This window comes from Cavia porcellus, unplaced genomic scaffold (assembly GCF_034190915.1).
Source record: "Cavia porcellus strain 051 isolate PalLab524CR breed Dunkin Hartley unplaced genomic scaffold, mCavPor4.1 scaffold_136, whole genome shotgun sequence".
NCBI lineage: Eukaryota > Metazoa > Chordata > Mammalia > Rodentia > Caviidae > Cavia > Cavia porcellus.
The window spans coordinates 143409-164145 of record NW_026947619.1 but is presented as its reverse complement, the minus strand read 5'-3'; the positions used below and the strand labels follow the sequence as shown (position 1 = coordinate 164145).

Sequence of the window (20737 nt, the reverse complement as noted above, 5' to 3'; positions counted from 1 at the left end):
AAAAAGCTTATTTTGGTTCACAATCCACAGGTTGCAGTCCATGGCCTACCTTTTCTCACTTTAGACCTGCAGGAAGTCAGAAAGAGCAGAAAAGGCCAGGAAGAGGAAAGTGTCTCAGCATGGCAACCAGGCACCAAAGAAGAGTCCAGGAGTCAGACAGGAAAAATTCGGGGAACACATATATGCCTCATGTTCACCCCCATGACCCAATAAGGCTATTGCCTTTATCCATCACCTGCCTATAATGACATCCACCTATTCTTGCTGCCTTGATTATCTGATCATTTTCCAAAAACCCCATCGACTCTCAACAAAACCTTTAGTTTTATGGAACATTTCACTTCCCTACCATGACACTCCCATAGTTGCAATCATAGATAATATCACTGTATCTGAATGGCTTAAACAAACATCACCTTATCTAAAGGAAAACCATGATCAGGTAAACTCAGATGGTTTTCCACAGGCTCACTGCTACCTGATTGCAGGTTCTGCAATGTGTAACAAATAAATCATGCTATATGGTTTGGATACCAATGATAATGTGCTCAAATTCCTGATGCCATCACTGAGATGGTCACGGGGGTGAATTAGTTCCCATTTCATTATGTCCTCTAAAGCACAGGCATCCATCACATTCTTTAAATTCTCACAGATTTTTAAGACTACATCTTAGCAGTTTTCAAGGTTTGATCTAAGTGGAAAATAACTTTCCCAAAACCTCATTCCACTCATAAAATTGAACCAACTGAAAGGGTTGGATTCTCCAGCAGGTGGGGGGCTCTCTCCTCCTGCTATGGGAAACCTTGTGCTTACTCATGTTTTACTGTTTTCCTTGATATCTGCTTCTCTGAGTCACTTAACAATAGCACCTTCCTTACTGCCCAAGTCCTAGAAGACACAACAGAAAAGCTCACCACTACCATTTTCTGCACACTGCTGCTCATACCTCATTTTTTTGCAAATGTGTATTTCTGAAAAAGGTTTAAATTTTCAGAGTTTTGCTCGTTTCATCTTTAAATTATTATGGTACTTTTCATTCTGTAAACTATTTCTGCCTCTAGAGCTTCCTTTATATACAGTACAAAAGTACTCTTAAAACATACAGGACAAAAAGAATATTTTCCTAAAATATTTGTGCAGGCTTCAATATTATCTCAGGAGTACAGATGTAGGACATTTTCCATAATAATATCTAGCTACCAAAAAGGCTTTTCATTTATTGAGTTGCTCTCCTACATGATATCACATTTTTCCTCGAATCAAGTGGCACATCTTACCCACTGATATCTGTGGATCTTCTTTACTAAATGTAATACTTCGTATGCTCACAGTCTTTCTCTTTAACTCTGTTTCAACTGATATCAATACAGCCGTTACAGCACTTCTAATTATGGTATTTGCATTGTGATTCTTACTCCTTTTTGGAATGTTTCCACATTGATTTACTGTTTTTAAATTTTCATGTACATATGAAGTTCATCTCTTTTAGAAAGTACTTGGCTTGGAATGGCTCTTCTATCCAGTTGGATAATGTCCTTAACTGAATGCTACATCCTTTACATCCAGGAAAATTCTTTGTTTTTATGGTTTCATTTTGTTGTTGTTGTTGTTTTTCACATCTGTTCTTTTTCTGCATAAACCTCATCTTCCCAGTACACCGACCCCTATATATAACCCAACAATTATCAGGAACTAACCCTCCCCAAAGATTCATCCTATTAGAAAATAATCCTAACTCTAACATAACACTAACCCTAACTTTATAACCCTAAGACTCTGACTATAACACTAAAACTAAGCAATGAGCTAAGCATAAATGAGCAGTAACCCCAAACCTATTACTCATGCTCCCCTACCCTAACACTGACAATACCCTACAATAACACTGACAACATCACCCACTCTGATTCCTAATCCCACCCCTCACTCTAAAACAAAAGAGATGAAAACTAACCATAGTCCTCCACCATTCATCCTATCCCTAACTCTGCTTCTATAAACACAGATTAAACTCAACCAATGTCAAAACCTAAACACTAAACTTTACCTTAACCCTAACTTGAACCCTAAATATGACCCCAGCTCTGACACTGATATTATCCCAACTGGACCTGTATCCTGCAGTATTAATCATAAATGTAACCCTAACCTTAACTCCCAACTGGAAACTCACACTGATCCCCAAGACTAATCACTAAAACCTGCCCTAATTCCTAATCTGAACCCGAACTCTGTTTTTGAAATCTAATCCTAACCACTAACCACTGCCCCTAACACTATATTTAATACCTTTAGCACTTACTGTAGCCCTAAACGTGGGCCTAAGCTAGCCCTCATTCCAATCCCAAAGCTGACTCTGCACCATACACCTCCTTTACTTATTCCCCCAAACAAAACTGAACCCTTAAAAAACCATTAGCTCAAATAAACATCTCCTCATAAATTGGGACTGTTGCTTATTTATTCTCAATAACAAGAAAATGTCCCACATCCCCCTTAGATCTTTATCTCCCTAAACCCAAACCCTAAACTCAATTACAATGCTAATCCCTACCCAAATCCTGAGTAACAGAAAGAGCCAAGGTTTATAGCAGCATGGTCTTAAGAGCAAAATCAAGGAAGCCATCTGTGTATCCACTGGTGACTGTGTAAAGAAAATGTACTATCTACACATAACGGAAAATAAAGAGAATAAAGATATGCCATGTGCAGGAATTTAATCTGCTAAGTGAATGTGAGCACTGTGTGTTTTATGCATGAGATGAGTTTAATAACATTAATGAAATCAAGCAAAAGGGATTTAGAAGAGGAAGAGGGAAGGGGATTACAAAACAACTCTACGGTGAATGTGCACCTACTCCCCACTGTGTGTAACTACAGCTACTGCAAGGATGTACTAAGAAGGAAATACTTTTCAAAAACCTGGAACCTAATTTCTAACACTTCATCTCTCATTCTCAGCCATAACACAGTGCAAATCTCATGTTAAACCTCCACTACATCCCAACAAACCTCAACCCAAACGCCATCTTGTTCCCTCACCCTAACATTCATCCCCTTCCTCATCCTAACTGTAATGGAATTTTGAAGAAATGACCTCATGACCTCGGTGATAGAACCCAACAAGGCTTGGAACTCTGGTAACCAAGCCTCCACACTTTTGAATCTATCTCCTGCCCTGATCACTTGGAGGGAGACATTCAAGAGTAGAAGATGAGCTTTTGCTGTTTTCCTGGTTTCCAAAGTTCTAGCCGCAAAAGGCACAGGAACCAGAGCCTTTTCAGATCTTGGTTCCCACCTCACTGTGGATGTTTCAAGCTAATGTTCAGGAGGAGCCGACAAGTAAGAGAGATAACCCCATGCCAATGCCAGCCTCTTAAGGGCAGTCATTCACCAATGGATTTGGGGGGATGTGCAGGGGTTGACCCAAACAGGGGGAGATTTAAAGTGTCCCAACTTTGACCTGTCCACTTCCTATTTCCTACTTCATGGTTGGAAGTATGACAGGCATCGAAGGTCTATAGTTACGGGATTATTGGGGATCAGTTTATCTGATGGGAGGTTAATCAACTGATTCAAGCTGTCCTCTCGCACCTCTCTGTCTCAAGATTATACATATACCGCCCTATGCCGCCTAACGTGGAGAGATTTTTCTATGAGGGCGCTGTGTGGGGATGGCCAGGAGGAGTGAATGATAACTTGTGGCTCAAATGTCAGGTACTCTCTTGGCAGAGCTCTGTGCAGATCATCAGCACACCATGTGGCAACTCGGTCTCCATCAACCCAGAGCAGGAGCATGAAAACTCCAACAGTGGCCAGTGCTGGTCTAGGGTGCAAGTGAGCACACAAGGGTCTGTACAGGTGAGAACTCATGCTGACCAGCACTAAGATCAAAGAAAGATAACTTCCCCGGGTCATGGCTTAGGGCTTGACCATAGAAATGACCTGTAGTCCCATTGCCAAAGGAATCTGGTCTTCCTTATAACCCTTGTTCACTTAAATAGGTATAAAGTTTCATATCATGCATTTGTAGAATCAGAGCAAGTATGTTCTGAATCATTTCCCTCTAAATCAAGATATGGACAACTTGGTTTGATGTAGTGTTTACTTAACTGCTCCAAGTATCCCATGTGCAATCAACTCCAATACCTTTCTGGGCCTTCTACACATCCAAACTCTTACCAGGAGGGTTCCACAAACAAATGAGTTATGTACACTCACAAAAATATAAACTTTGCTAAGCTGCTCTGCACATTTCTCAATAGTGTCACATCAAGAACATGTCACTCAATTCCCAGTACCAAAAAAAGAAAATAAAAACCTATGCCTGTAGCCATAGCAGATATCAGATGTGGCCTCCCATGGCTGCACAATATTCCATTAAGAAAGGTAAATTCTGGCAGAAGCTAATTTTTTACCATGAGTGGATCAGATGGCACTTCTCAATCATGTGCAGTGAGCAGGACGTGACTCTGTGTGTCCTAGTAGGTGGTGTTTAGTGTCCAGCACTGTCACATACAATGACACAAGTGGCAGTTTTAACAACAGTTCCAGAAACTGCATGTCAAAGTGCTTCCCAGAAAGGTTTCTTCAGAGGCCACCCTGCATCTCAAAATCTCTGTGTCTTTGAAGGGAAATAAGGTTGCAGTACTGATCCTCAGGGCTCCCCTTAAACTAATCTAGGGCAAACCAGCTGTACTGCTTCAGTTAAAAAGTTTTTCCAGAATTTTGTCCCATGCACCATCCTTATCAATGTGGAGGGAAGTTGGTTACTCCAGAACCTTCCAGTCTATATCAACAGCAGCCCACATTCCAAGTATTTTAGGAGGAAGTCTACACATTACTCACTATGGGTGATTCTCAGTCCTGACACGTGTGCCACTCAACAGTCACTTGTCATACAGAACCTTTTACTTTCTCCTCTCCACAGTAGGGATATTTTGGACAACGCTCTTCATGTAAGTTATCAATAAAGGCCGGGGCTGCTGAACCACAGCAGAGACTACCTTAAAGACACAACTTGTTTAGCATTCCCTGGTCCTAACTCTGAATTTTGAGTGAAAATATTTGAATCGTTTTCACTATGGAAACACACACCCACGCCACCACCGCTGCATTCACAAACATAAATGTTTGAGTCTTTCTTGTCCGAACTCTGGATCCCAATCTTCTGGTGACTCATGCTGTTGCTCCTGGCTATATGTTTCTCCTTGTTTTCTCCAGGGTAACATTGAGTCTACTTTGAAGGAAGCAGTGACCTGCAGGGCGCAGACTCTCCAGTCAGAACAATGGGAGAAGTTGGTTGGGTTTTTGGTACCATCAAGCCTAATTAGACCCATTTCATACTTTACCAACTTTCTTTGCTCCTCCTGGGACTTTGACATCGTTCCATACTCTGTGCACAAGCTCTTCGGGAGGTGAGTGCACCCGCCAAGGCACAGTACACACACCATCACATACTGTTTCGGGAATGCAACTGCAGCTCTCCTCTCTATGCTCCTCTGAAAACTAGGAAAGGAAAGGAGCAAACCTCACAGGGTTTTTGTATGGATACATACCATAATATGTGTTAGGCCAGTGCCGTCTACCTTGGCCTGCTGAAAGGGTGCTGGACAAGCTGTCCTCATTCATGTTTGTATTTTTCTGTGTCTCCAGAGAAGAGGTTCTCTGCCTCATATCCCATGTCCATTAATATGCATAAAAACTTGTAACAGCAGGCAGGATTTCCACGTCTGAAGTACATTTATGGCTTTTTCTAGCTTGTGTTTCTCCTGATACACAATAAACAAGGGACCACTGGGTGCAGAAAGGGGAGCCTCCAAGCATGACTGATACAAAAGAAGTTACATAGCGATTTCGTTCACTCAACCTGCATCTATATAACAGTTACATTACCCAGTGACATTTCTGCACACAGAGCATAATGCTGGGATCAAAGAAAACCATTGCTGAGCTCAAATTTTACTGTTTGCACACAATAATATAGAGGCTGCAACACACAGCTCAGGACTGGGAAGAATTTCAGAACAGAGGGAGTGGTGAGAAATGAGTGATGGATATGAGGACTTTGGTAATAGAGACAGTGACAGAATCCTGGTGCTGGTATATATATAAATATATCGGCACCTGAGATCGAACTCACGACTGCCTACTTGCAAGGCAGGCGCTTATGCGGCTGAGCTAAATCCCTAGTCCCTGGTATATTTTTTGATTCTATGGTAGAGACATGGTTTTGGGTTTTTCTTGTCAGAAGTAAGAGTCAGATAGTGCTGTAGGTGGAATTGTTAGAGTCCTTTAATAGGAGAGTGGAAAATGAGCTTCAATGCCAGTACCTAGGAGGCTCATCTTGAATAAACAGCTTTCATTTCTTCTGGATCGCCATGTCAACATGTCCATCCCTACTCAGAGCAACCAGGGGCCAGGATGGAGTTGGGATGCACAGACTGCTGTCAAATTTGCTTGAAGCCCAAACCTGGGAGATCAAATCCATGGAATTTTGCAACTGTTTCTTTCGGAAAGAATGATTGTAATGAAGTAGAGACTCATAGGATTAGAATTTGCCTTTGTAGGCAGACTCAGCAATGCTAGGACATTCACAGGGGGCTGGGGGGTGGGTTGGGCTTTCCTCAAGGCAGAGAGACAGGACCAGGCAAAACACAAGCTTGTCTTGGAGAGACAGGGTAACAGGCAACTCTGAGCCTCTGACTCCTGCTCATTCATTTCTCCCCAGCACAATTTCTTCCATGTTTGAAAACTGGCCCGAATGGTACCATCCACCGTACATTCCGAAACTCACAGTTTCAGAGGTCTGCATGCAGGCAAAGTCACGTGGAGCACACCTGGAGCCTGCTTTAACAGATGGTGAGGCACAAACAACACAGTCTGGAAGACTGTAAATGGGTTTCAACTGGGCATTGGAATTCCCAAAAGAGTAGCTGTGTCTTTTATGCATTTGATAGGTGACTAACTTGCTAAGCTTTCCCCCTTCTAGCTCCTGCTCCATGTCACCCGCGACATGAACCTGCTTTGCAGACAGAGCCAGCAGTAGAGTCAAAGCCTCTGCTGGAGAGAGCAGAGCAACAGAAGCCAGCTGTAGAGCCCTCCTGCCTGTCTTCTGAAATGGAGGACAGGTCCATGCAGGAGGTGCTCTTAGCCCTCTCTCCTAAGAAAGTAGCTCAACAACTGACGCGGATGGATGCGGTGAGCAGCTGAGCTCAGTGGGCAGGGTAGGGGCAGCCTCTTCTCCTGCATGCTCATCTCAGTCAAACCTTTCCTTGACCAGATTACATGGATCGATGAGAGACCACAGTTCCATGTCCTATGTTCTGTGACGCCTTACTGATCCTTAGCCCCTAAGCTACTCCTGTCCTCATGTGGATGAAGGCAATGGAGATGAGGCCCTGAGGACAGCAGCTTCACAAAGTGATTGTGAAGTCCAACTAAGACTGGAAAAATGGAAGCAGGACAGAGATCAGGCCCTCATGACAAAATAGGGTGTTCACACAGATGTACGTAGGGGTATGCATCACATAGCCATCTTCCCAGAACACATGGCCACAATTACCACTTGGCAGGCATTTGAAGTACACTACCTTCTACATCAGACAGCCAGACACATCCTCTAGTCATAGTTGTCACAGGAAATTTGCATTCAAGTGAACATAGGAGCAGAGGGCAGACGAGTTTAGGAAAAGAAAAAATAATCTCAGAACTAACAGGACTGACAACCTTCTATTGCTGGAAATTTGAGGATGGTCAAGGAGGAATTCGAACTCATTTTTGCATCATTGCTGGGTCCTGGGTCTTCCTCAGTTGGCCTCCAAAAGTGGGGAGAGAACAAAACTCTGTCCTTATCTCGAGCTCATGATGTCTAACTCAGACCTCAGCCACCTGCCTGTCACCAGCTGAAACTGCCAATTCTAGCTGGGGTTGACTAGGCCCATGTGACATTTGTCCACAGGAGCTGTTCAAGAAGGTAGTGCCCTGTGACTGCCTGGGCTCCATCTGGACACAGCGAAATAAAAAGGGAAATGAACACCTGGCACCCACCGTTCGGGCCACCATCGCCCAGTTTAACCAGGTGGCCAACTGTGTCATCACCACCTGCCTTGGTGTCCCTGGCATGCGGGCCATAGACAGAGCCAAAACCGTGGAGCACTGGATAAAGGTGGCCAGGGTAAGCTGTGACAGGGCACTGACAATTTCTCTGGAGATCTACGATCTGCCCCTCATTCAACAGATCTTAGGTTTAAAAGATTTTTCTGAGATGTACAATCCTTTGGTCCTGCCTGACATGGGTCCTGCCTGATCTAGACTCACATGTCATGTGGCATGAAGGGTGTGATCATCCTATCTCAGCTTCTTCTTTGACTTTCACTAAAATTGTTACCAATGACAGTTATGTAACTTGAGCCCTAGTGACTTTCATTCTGGCACTCAGTTAGTTGCTTGTGGGGAACCCTGGGCATCGTCTCACTGAGAAGGGTTAAACCATATGACACAGCTGAAACTGCAACAGGCTGATCTCCAGCTGCCCCAAGCCCACATGAAATGACTGTGTTGTTTGCCTTCCTAGGAGTGTCTGAAACTGAGGAACTTCTCCTCACTGCATGCCATCATCTCTGCTCTGCAGACTGCACCCATACATCGTTTGAGCGAGACGTGGGGAGAAGTGTCCAGGTGGGTCTGCCAATCTTCATAAGGAAACCGCAGTAGATAAGTGACAGATACGGTAGACTAGATCTACCTTCTGCCCTCTGCATGGCCCTGGAAAGATCTGGGGCACTAAGGGTAGGAGTCACCTTGTAAGTGGGATATCTAACCCTCTCTGCTTTGATGCTAGGGTTTCCTTCTCAGGATTCAAGTTCCTTAATGTAATGCACAATTGTTCATAAAAAGTCTTTCTTCAAGTGATCACTAAGCAGCAGTTGAACTCTTTGTCCAGTTGAAACCATAACTGTCAAAACAGACAACTCTATGGTCAGCTAAAATGTGAGGGACAGGATGATCAAATGAGAGCTCCTATCCCAGTCCTTGGGCTTGCATAGGTTTTATATTAACTTAGTTAGAAATGCACATCCAGGTAGTTGGTTTCCTTTGGTTCTCAAGTGAAAAGAATTTGAACTCACATGCCTGCTGTTATTCTGCAGTTCCTCCTTATGGTTTCTCTCTCAAACAGGAAAACATCAAAACTTTTCACAGACCTGTGCACAAAAGACACTGCAGAGAACAGGAATCTGCTTATTAAGGTAGAGAAGGGGATCTGGGCTAAAAGCATTTCAAAGAGAGAAAGGAGCAATTTTGGAAGAGGTTCGGGGGCAGATATGGATTTCTCATTTGTTTTATCATTTCTTTGTCTTTTCCTCATTGATAATTTGAGAAATTCCAGTTGTATCTTTGGGAATCACAGGAAGGCAGCTCGATTTGTCCTTGGTGAGGCTGGAGGCTTTGGGCACATGAAATTCTAGTTTTGGTAAGCTTCTGGGCTCTCAGAAAGGCTAAGTGAGCAGGAAGGGTTGGTGGACTGGTAGAATCAGCAAGTCGCTGGCTGCCATGCTAGGAAATGAGTGGACAAAGGGAAGCTTAGCTCATGTCCCACTGGGTGCAGCTGGGACTGATTCATGGGTGTGCTGTCGTTTCTCTCTCTGCCCCTGTGCTTGAACTGATGGGTCTTCAGATTTCTACTTCAGAGCCCAGCTGGCAGCAGCACTGACTCCTGATGACTGAGAAATAACTTGAGGTCTCACATATTCAATAGCGGATCCTTAGTGAGCAGAGCTCAGACTCTACTTCCCAGGGAATTCCTTGCCCTGTCCTTCATAGATGACACTTGAGGAGACCACATTCTAAATGGATGTTCAGAGACCGTGTCAGAAGATCTCCCTTGGCAGATTCCTAGGACCAGATGAAGTTGGATGTCACCTCTGATCTAGATGTTTGTCCATAGGTTGAGGGGCCTGGGCCAGGAAGGAGTTTCTCACACATGATAGGTCACTGACTCTTCCACTCTGCATGGGCATGGCAGGGTACCTGGACACACTCCAGGAGCTCAGAGGATAGGATGGTGATTAGGGGTGCTGCTGGAATATATGGTAAAAGCAGCTGAGATTTTATTTGAGCTGGCAGGAACAGCTGGCTGCCCTCATAGTGTCCTGGGAAAGTCACTGGCCTGCTTGAACCTGACTCCTCATTTGGAGAGAGGAAACTTGAGAGCTTAGTGCAGGGAGCACACTGTGGCAATGAGTGCAAGTTCATGTGCTTCCTCCTGGATCCTCCTCAGAAAGGTGACATTAAGAGCAATGATAATTATACAAGCTGAGTGCTTTGAGAGGCTATGAGGCAGGTGTATGTTGAGACGGGGGAGCAGGTTTAGAATTTCCAGGCCACATGCCCAGGGTGACTTTCCAAGCAGTCATGGAAGCTGGGATTGAATCTAGAAGTAGACTGAGAGGGTAACAGATGTTTTACCAGCTGACCGGAGACTGGCCTGTAGGGCATTGCTTGGAGGGACAGGGCTGTAAAGAGAGAAAAATGTCACTAACCCTGCCTGACCCTGGCAGGTGGGGCTCTCCAAGAAGGCCACCCTGGAGACCAACCCTCAGAGAGCCCAGATGAGGCAGTGGAAGAAGAAGAAGGTGAGTGAGCTGTGCTAGGGTGGGTGTGAGGGCTCTCAGGGCAGGAGACCCTCCAGACCATCCAGCCTGAGCCAAGCCCCAGAGGGTCTTTGCTTAGAGCAGATATGGGCCCATGGGATACAAGTCAATTTTTACCACTTAATCTATGCATGGTGGGCTGTGACGTTATTCATGGCACTCTGGGAAGATGGGGTAGAAGGATCACATCTTCAAGCCCAGCCTGGCAACTCAGTGCTTTAGTAAGGCCCTGTCCCAAGGTCAAAACTACAAAAGGCTTCAGAATATGTCTTTTGCAAACACCCTAGTTTTGGTATCCAAGAAGAAAAACAATTGCCATGGAGGTTATTAGGGATATTTAATGTCATAAGAAAAGAGTCAGAAGTGAGAGAATTGAAGGAAAGTAGGTGAGTGTCCCAGAGAGGGACAGGAGAGAGGTGCATCAAATGTCAGGGGACCTTATAGGCCTCGAGTGGGACCTGGGAGTGGGGACTCATCATCACTACCTCCCAATGGCACAGGGCCTGGTCCCCTTCCTTGGCACATTCCTGACTGACTTGGTGATGCTGGACACTGCGATGGAGGAGTATGTGGATGTGAGTGATCCTTGGGGTATCAAGTGTGGGAACAGGATCATTGGACTTGAAACAAAAGGCTCCTGGCATTAACCCTTAGTCCCCAGCTAACCTACTCTTGTCAGATCCTTACACCTGGCCCTGTGTGCTGTTGGCACCAAGTCCATCATGCCCATGAGTGAAGGACCCTCTGAAATGACCCTGAGTCTCTCTTATCCAAACCCTGAAGCTGCCCTGCCACAAAGCTGCATAGGGCCTTGGCTGAGCTGAACTCAGTCTCTCCCTCAGCTGATGAGCAAGGGAGGGTAGAGATATAGGTTCCCCAAAGTCCATATGGCTAGTATTCTTTCCTTTCTTAGGCCCTAGTTTTCCAGTCTGCTCTCAACAGGTTTTTGGGTTTAAGTCCCTCAGCCTCAGCTCTCATGTATGTCCTCTCCAGAGCCCAAACCTGACCTGGGTCCTCATCCATTTCTATGCACTCTTGACCCCCATGGGCCTAGGCACAATGCACAATGGCCACAGGTAGGGATGGGCTATTCACGTTCCAGTCCTTCTCATGAATATCTGCTATCTTTTTTGCAGGATAATTTGATGAACTTTGAGAAAAAAAAGAAAGTAAGCCACTGTGTCCTACAGTTCCTGGAGGGAGGGAGGCAGAATTCAGAGACCCCATGGGCTGAACACTCTTTAGCCCCAGCCCTCTGCATCTTGGTTTTAGTAGGAGGGGTTTTTGCACAGAAAAGATGAAAACCATCCTGATGGAGTATGTGCCTAAGACACTGGAAACATGTGTAACTACCTGGACATGGGGCTGTTTCAACCCAACTCACAACAGCTTGGGTTTGGAAGAGATAGAGAAGCAGAGGGGACTACTAAACAGAAAGCCCTGTAGACCAGTCCTTAACTCTCCCTTCTCTGGGCAAGGCCCCCACCTCATTGCCAGTGCAAGCCCTCTCAGTATGCTGCCTGCCCCTCTTGCCCCAGGAAATGACAGTCCTTCAGGAGATTCAACTTTGCCAGGTAGCAGCCAGAAAATACAACTTCAAGCCAAAGGAAAATTTTCAAAACTGGTTTAACTCAAAAAAGTGGCTGACTGACAATGAAAGGTGAGGACCAGCCAGCTATTGTGGGAAAGCCCAGGGTTGGGGGTTCTCCTTCCTGGACTGCTGCAGACAGCCCAGGCCCATGGCGCCACTGCTGTCCACAGACCATGCTGCTTGGTGACTGCTGCCTGTGATAACAGGACTTGGGCTGCTGGGCAGGCATTGCTGGGCAGACTCAAGGCAGGGCTCTTGGGAGACTAAAAAATGCCTCTCTGTCCTGCAGCTACAAGGTGTCCCTTCTTCGGGAACCCCGATCCAAGCATGCCAGCAACACACTCACTGCCAAGAAACAATCATAAATCTTAGAGGCAACTGACTGCCCAGACCAGCATGTGCAGGTGGCCTCAGCACTCCATGAGATCTGCATATGAGCTCCTGCCAGAGTGTGGACAGGAGCAGGTCTCTCGCTTTGAGTGATCACCTCACCCACACTTTGGAATGACAGAATATGGCAGAAGATTGATGTCAAACGTGTAGGGCAATAGCACTGTTTTGTTAATGTATAAACACAAAACCTACAAAGTTTTAAAAAAGATAAGAAGTTATCCACTTTGCAGGGCTGGGGATTTAGCTCAGCTGCATAAGCACCTGCCTTGGAAGCAGGCAGTCTGAGTTCGATCCCTGGTACCGATAAAAAGGAAAAAGACAAAAAAAAAAAAAAAAAAAAAAAAGAAGTTATCCACTTTGCATTCTAAATAAAGTTAAATATTAAATTAGTTAAATATTAGTTAAATATTAAATTAAATTAAACTGTTAAGTTTAGGAAGCTAGTATGTCTTAATATTGAATACACTTTATATTTGTACTTTGCATATCCAAAGTAAAATACAAAAACTCTATTTGGACTGACGTTTATCAGTCTTTTACTAATTCAAAACTTTTGATGAATTCATTTGTATATTTTACATTCTATTTTATTGCTCATATTTCTGAGTTAGTGACAAAATCACACACTGTTCTACATGAATGTTATAGAAAATTATCATTTATTATTTGTTTGTATCTACATTTTATGAATGCTATCTTTGTACATATTTCTAGTTGTTTTTCTTTGCAATTTAATTAATAATTTAATATGTATGTATGTATTATTTAAAATGTTCGGGCTCATCTCTCAAAACATAAAAGTCTTCAGTTTCATACATTTACATGCTGTTGTCTTTTTTCAGTTATGTTTACTACATGTGATTTCTTCCTTACATGATTTTTTTTTTTTTTGGTACTGGAAATCAAACTCAAGAGCTCACACTTGACAGGCAGGCACTTGTGCCCCTGAGCTACACCCCAGCACTCTTACATTCATTTTTATGTATGTGTATGAGTTTGGAAGTTTGCTGTTGGTTTTGGGTATGAAACACATCAATAGAATCTGATATTGCAAATAATATATAAATTCAGGAAACTTTATAATTCTAAATAAATTAGGTATATGTTATGTCCTTTATTACACAGGGTACAAAGCATTTATATCATGTTAGAAAGTAAGCATAATACAATCTACTGGCTAGAAGGAACATCTGAACTATTTCCTTTTGCCCACTCATTTCTTATATCACTACACATATCACAAAATGGAAATTATTTCTGAAATAATTGAAGATATCATGCTGTCTCTCTTGCTGTAAGGTCAATGTGCTATGAAATACAATATGATTTTTAAAAAACTACAATGCTGTGCAACAAATTATGAACACGTTTTTGCATCCGAATAATTAATGAGTAGAAAGTAATACTGCCGTTACATTTACTAAAACAGAGGTCAGTGGAGAGAACACTTATCAGATGGTGCCTGATTACAGGCAGGCTAATCACACCAGCAAACAGCTTTCCTAGCACAATATAATTTTCAGAAATAGACTCGTCTGACATAAAACAGCGTTGATGGCTGTCACTGATTTTCCTGCTGCTTCATACTTATCCTATTGCTCAAGTTATTTTCAATTTGCCTGCTTTGGGCAAGTAATTCAGTGCCCAGGATGCCCTATCTTTTTCTTCTTAAATACTCTTATTAGCATCTTTCACATGAAAAGAGAGTGCATGCAATCTGTTGTCCATCATTCCAGTGGGAAGGGTAGGTGAGAATTTGCTTTACAAAGGAAAAACTACTACTAATATTTCATTCCTATGAATAATTCTCATAAAATTACTGCACTTATGAAGTAGGCAATTACTCTTATTATCTCTCTTTTTCTAATGTACCTTTAAAGAATTTTGCTTTTTCATCATCAAACTCATTAACAGGAAACTATATTTTACTTTCCATTTTAAGTTTTTTGAAGATTTGGTGATATCTTTATTCTTGATATATTTGCTTTTTTCATGCAGTAATGACCTTTTATTTTAAAATTCATGATATATTAAGGTCACTTTAATATATGAAATAATTTCATGTATTCATAATGATATATGAAATAACTTCTCTTTTGGTGTTGGAGATTGAACTCAGGTGATGGAAAACAGTAAACATGGACTATATAGGTCAACCCTTATTGAACAACCTCCTGCATGAGAAACTTTGCATAATATAAATCAATCTTCCCCAATTCTTTATTTTCTCATAAATGTTATTATTATATGTGGCTGAAAGTTATAATTGCAATAGTATAAGTTTTCTTTAGTACTTTAAAGTTATTATTATGCAGTGTTTTCACACTGAATTTAAAATTTTTGCATTTAGTATTCCTTCTGTGCACATACTGAGGACTCTTCTAGAGTTGTCCTTCCCAGGATGCTTTGAACTGCATAGCCAATGGCTTCTTCAGTTTCTTATTGCGAAATCAGTATTAACTGTTGATGGCTCAGTTTTCTCAGATTACTTCATAGTGTCCTGAAGTTACTCTAGACTTCTGTTCATTCCTTTTTCTTAATGTTATTTCTCATTAGCGGTTTGTTGTTTCTTTTTCAAGTTCACAATTACTTCCTAATCTGAAGTACCACTTGTAGGATTGCTGATCCTCTTGCAGGATTCTAAGTATCACATTTTCTGTGTGGATACGTGTGTGTGTGTGTGTGTGTGTGTGTGTGTATGTGTGTGTGTGTGTGCATGCGAGTGTATTTCCAGTATTATACGGAGTACTTTTCATAACTTCCTATACCTAGGGTAAATGCTCACATATTCATGAATGGTGTTTACTATATCAACTATAACTCTTATTCAAATGACTGATGATGCTGTTAGATAAACACTAACAAGAGTGCATGTAGTTGAACAACATGATTACATTATTTATTCTCATATGTATTTGACGGTGACAAGAGAAGGCTTTCAGAGTAAGGTGAGCTCTCTCAGTGGCAGGCTGCCTGGTTTCTGCATCTGCCCAAGTTTGACTCTAACTACTGCTCTGTATTTCAGCCCCGCCTTACTCTTAATGTTCCCTCCAATAAAGCTTTACCTGGCTCCTGTCAGGATTAGCCAGGAAGCCTGAAGAGGCCTTTGTCTGCCTACAGACCCCTTTCCTCTGCCTGCCAGCCTGTCAGACACATGCACCTGCTTGCTCATTCACTGGGATAATCTCATTATGTTTTTCTCACATTTCATTCAAATTCACTTCCCTTGTTTGTTCCTTCTCTTTTCATAGTCTCTCACATACTCCATCCCTCATTTCTGTTATACAAGAATATTCTCATTAAAGCCTACTGCTCCCCTAGTAGGTCCCAAATTATTACTTCCTCTGTCAGTTCCTGAGGAATGAAACACTTGGAGAATAGTTCAAAGAAGTTTTAAATTACACGTGAATTTATGGATTATTTTTCAGATACCGATATACTTGGTGGTTACTCTGTCCTCAGAAACAGTGCTAAGAGCTCAATCTAGTGCCAAATTGGAGAACAAAGGGTTGACTGCATTGTTTCCTGCTGGGACCCTGACAGCCTAAGAAACATCACAATGAATAAGGCACTTCCTCAAAAGGTTTATGCACAATAGGTCTTTCACTCTCCAACCCCAGTGATCCTCAAACTTCAACATATTACACTCACACACATTCTTTCTCTGTCTCTGTCTCTGTCTCTGTCTCTCTGTCTCTCTCTCTGTCTCTCTGTCTCTCTCTCTGTCTGTCTCTCACAGACACATAAACTCACACACACTAGATTCATCAGAAAGCCAAGAAAACAGATTCCCAATATTTGCAGTTCTCTAAAACCAATTCTACTGATATCACAATTGAAATATCAAAGAATTTGAAACCAGAATACTGAAAACAATCAATTACATTAAAGATGATACAAATAAGGAGCTGAATTAATCAAATAATTTATTATTTAATGAGGTCAAATAAGATACAATAGAGAACTGAATGATTCCAAGAGGAAATCATTATGCAACATATGATACACTGCTGCAGTAGAAAAAGAGAATTAGGGAAAATAAACTAAGAATTCCTAGAAGTCAATGCACAAATAGACTTATTAGAAATACAACTGAAAAAAATTCAACTGAAATTCTCAATTTAAGATGAATCACAAGTTATAGTATCAGAATCATAGGACATACTGGATGCGCTAGATTAATGACACAGAGAATAAAAATGAGAAGTGATGAGAAGTGGAATAGGCCAGAGTAGAATATGAAATTAACATTTCAGATGTATAATAATGTTACCTAATATATATTTTAAAAATAATTCAGAAAATCATATTGCATTCACCTATTAAAGGGGAAAACTCACTTTACTGATGCAATATGAAAGAATAAGAGAAAACCAACTAAAATACAAAAGTGAAAAGTAAAGTGACACCCTCAGAGTAAATGGAATTGTATTTTAGCACTGTGAAGCACACGGAATTTAAGAAAGGGAGCTAGTAAAATTAGCAGTAGAGACAAAAATAAATTCAATCAATAAAATTAGAATAATAAAATGTTCAAATATTGGAATTGAGTACTATTTTTCACATATTCCATATCATTTATCAAACAGTGAAAGAGATTACAAGTTATATACTGCAAAGGAATGATAAAGGTGTATTTTGATATATATGCTATCACAGCTGAGTTAATAGCTATCCACATGCATGTATCAAATTAACACAGTCTAGTAAATTCACACAAATATGGTCACTTCATCTATGTAACCTGTACTTTAGTTAATCTTTGAATAATAATGGTTGAGATCTGGAATACCCTCTTAACATCTCTTACACTTATAGGCTGGGCTTTTAGAATGTGAGGAAATCACAGAGATACTTATAGCTAGGAGCCTGACCACTGGGCCCATGAACCTGGGGGAATGGATGTCTCTCTCTGGCTCCTCCCTTCTCCCCCTGCTTCCTGGTCTTCATGAGGAGAGCAGCCTTTCTTCCACGATGCCCTCCATTACCCTGTTTCTAGCTTGCAACCAGCTCACCAGGGACTGACACTGTGAAACATAGCAAACTTTACCACTTCTCTGCTGTCAACTGCTTTGTCCCAGTCACAAGGAAAGAAAGTCATGCATAGGAAGTAAGCACCAACTGTCTTCTGGCAAACACAAAGCAGAAAAAATACTGAACTTACATTTGCAGAGGTAGACATGGGTCTCCTAGTTGTGCCTGTGTGTTCCTTCTCCTGACGGTGAAGATAACCTGAAGGAAGGACAAGCAGGAGTCTAACACTAGAAGATAAATGTTTGCCACGTTCAACATTTGGTTCATTCTATTTTATGAAGAGGAAAGGAATTTCATAAAATCCATGTGCTAGAATACACACATGTACACACACCCTGCGCACACACACACACACACACACACACACACACACACCGTACACACACAAATACACATGGACATTGTTCATACCCTTGACGATCACGGTGGTCATCACAATTTGATAAAAGGATAAACTGTAAGTTTTGGCTATCTTCCATTTTGTTCTCTGAGATTTCACCATAAAGAGTATCAGGGAAGTTACTGTATTCAGACTGAGGGATTCAAAGAGAATCCTGAGCTGTGCATCATTCTCCTGTTCCTTTTACCAGCAATTTATCCCTTGATTCATGGACATTTAACACTCACTTCATCCATCGCTGGCAACTGCAAACTGAAAATCATGTGTGTGTGTGTTTTTCTTTTGCTTGTCAGTAGCTGCATGCTATTTCTCTGTCACTGTCAAACATGCTCTGGCTCTCCTATTCCTTCCGTATAGACTTGAAAACTCAAGCCACAGAAACCTGCAATGCTTTCTTATGTTTTTATTTCCACCAAAAAAATATTTTGCTGGCCCCGTTAAATAATTCTGTTACACACAATTGTTCCTACACACTTTCTCAACATTCTGCCGTTTCTTCAGATGTCAGCCAGGAAGAACATTAGCTACACAAAACTGCAAATATTAAGGTTTTTTTCTTTTTTCTCTTACTCAAACCCTGACTTTGGATTTCATCGCAGGGCCTTAGTGAGTGATGTACTGTGGAAATGAAATCGTTTTTCCCAGGAGGTTAGAGATAATCTGCAATGCATCAGTGCCATGAGATAAGCATTGAATATCTTTGAAGTTATGAGTATACGTTCATCTGAAACTTTAATGCATCTACTTGGTGCTCATACACCTCCTTCACCACATATCTCAAACCTGTTCTTAATTGCATGGTTTCGGGCCTAGGACTTAGCTCAATGGCATAAGTGCCTGCCCTTGCAAGCATGCAGGCATGAGTTTAATCACAGTACCAAAAAAAAAAAAGAATGGATTTTGATTTCATGATTTCTTTTCTTATTATTGAGTTTTTAAATTTCTTTGTGTATTATGGATATAATTTCTTTATCAGAAATAAATTCTTCCAATAATTTTCCCCCTGCAATTATCTTCATTCTGTTTCCTGATTGCCCTAATGTATGAAATGATCTGCACATTCACAGCAGGAGAAAGAACTGAACAGTAGCTAATATAAGTATTTAATAAACTCCTGGGATAAGTTTTGTATTACTGGGATCCCATTCTTTGCTGTGATTGATTATATTCTATGTGGAAATTCAAACCAAGATACAAGACTTTCACCACTTTTAAATCCCTGGATTTAGGGGAATATCTTTGACAAATGGCTGCAACCCTAAGAAAAAAACAAGCAATAAACCAATTTAGGCAGATGCACCTTTTCTCTCTGGAAGTTTAGGGAGCAGATGCTGTTTCCTTGCGTTTTGTTTTGTCTGGGTTTGACTTTGTTTGTTTACACTGATTACACTCACTCGTGCAATTCAGTACATATTCATCCAACCAATGAAAAGACACACACATATGCTCCTGCTGTGTAACCCCTGAGTTGTACAGTGCTTTCTCTTTCCCTCCCTAGTGGATCCATGACTCTTAATTGTGGACTGAGTTGAGCTATAGCTGCTCAGTTATGCAACAGAATTACCTAAGAAATATCTACATTGTTCACTTCCAAGCCTTCAAAGATCAGAGAAACTAAAAGGCTATTTCCCTGGCCATAACAGACAGAATGGGAAAAAGAAAATTGCATGAAATTTGAATTTCCTTTTACCAAATCAAATATATGCAGAAGGCAACAAAGTGAAATGGACCCTGTAAGTCAGACCCAGGTCTGCTACTCAATGGCTGTTGACTTCATGGAACTTACTACATATCCAGTGTTGTTTTCAGATGTAAGAAAGAGTTAATGATGCATAGCGGCTTTTCAGAGTTGCTGAGAGAATGAATTTATGTAATGCATTTAAATAACTAGATGAATTATACAATATAATAAATGCTGAGTTATCCTTGGTCTTTTAAAAATTACTTTTTCATTCCCTATTCTTATATTTCTGCCCCTCTGCAATGAACGTTTTACATCTTCTACTGGTGCATAAAATGTATTACACTTTGAGATCTCTGAGTCATTCATTTTCTTCTCTCTCCTGACATATGATAATTAATTGTTTACATGATCTACATTTATGTTTATATGTTTTACACAAGTAGAAGGAGCACTCAAAACCACTCTTACTCACCAATACCTGGATAAATGCCCAACCAGCTCCAACCAACACCTGATAGCATATGATGAATGACAGCAGAACAGTGGGGTCTTTGGAGAAGCGGAACGCAGCATTCCTAGGAAGCTCAGCTCTTCTTCTACAGTGCATGGACACCTGGAGAAGCCACACAGCCATCACATTCACCAGAACTGTGGGCAGGAGAAGGATCTTTGAGAATCTCCCTGAACAAAATCCTCATTTACTTCTACATATAAAATCCCAATGGCCTGGTTGTTTAGCTCTGATTTAAATGTTTCCAGTGACACCGATTTACTGCCCTCAGTAGTAACCCAAACCCAGATCTGTATACACATGGATGAACTAAAGAAGAACTAACCCTATTATAAAAACTTCTAACAGGTTTATGCATTCATCCAAATGAGAGAATATTTTATTGCTAAATGAATTAACAAAAAGGTCAAAACAAAATGAAAAAATAAGATATTGGGTAGTATGTTAGAAAGATTTGCAAAAATTTCTG

General features: G+C 41.5%; 1 long non-coding RNA gene across 1 annotated transcript in view; it reads right to left on the bottom strand.

The window, feature by feature from the left end:
* LOC134475148 (uncharacterized) overlaps positions 1–20737 on the bottom strand; it is a 166057-nt gene that overhangs the window by 21848 nt on the left and 123472 nt on the right. Inside the window, exons 12-13 of the long non-coding RNA XR_010046110.1 lie at positions 20230–20405; positions 17804–17871 (exon numbers count right to left, since the gene is read on the bottom strand). This is a non-coding gene — a long non-coding RNA (uncharacterized LOC134475148). The remainder of the gene's footprint in view (positions 1–17803; positions 17872–20229; positions 20406–20737) is intronic.